The sequence below is a fragment of the Eimeria mitis genome, genomic scaffold (assembly GCF_000499745.2).
Source record: "Eimeria mitis Houghton genomic scaffold, Emh_scaff4190, whole genome shotgun sequence".
Classification (NCBI taxonomy): domain Eukaryota; phylum Apicomplexa; class Conoidasida; order Eucoccidiorida; family Eimeriidae; genus Eimeria; species Eimeria mitis.
This window is the reverse complement of record NW_013572517.1, coordinates 2,824-3,225: the sequence shown is the minus strand read 5'-3', so window position 1 is coordinate 3,225 and position 402 is coordinate 2,824.

The following is a 402-nucleotide window of genomic DNA, read 5'->3' as shown; positions in this document are numbered from 1 at the left end:
AGCAGCAGCAGCAGCAGCAGCAGCAGCAGCAGCAGCAGCAGCAGCAGCAGCAGCAGCAGCGGCAGCAGGAAGAGGAGAAACAGGAGGAAGAACATTAGCAGCAGCAGAAGCAGCGAGAAAAGAAAAACACAGATAATGACGCCAAGACAAACAACTAAAACTAAACCCTAAACCCTAAACCCTTAACCCTAAACCCTAAACCCTAATTAGACACCGCAGCGCTGGTGCTGCTCGGGAGAAGGGAAAACTCCTACGCCCCCCCCTCAAAAGAAATAAATAAATAAATTATATAAATAAATAAATAAATAAATAAATAAAAATAAAAAAATGATTCCTTGCAAACAGCTAGAAAAACAAATGAAAGAAACAAACCGACAGCGACCAAAAAGAAGCGTCTGCAGC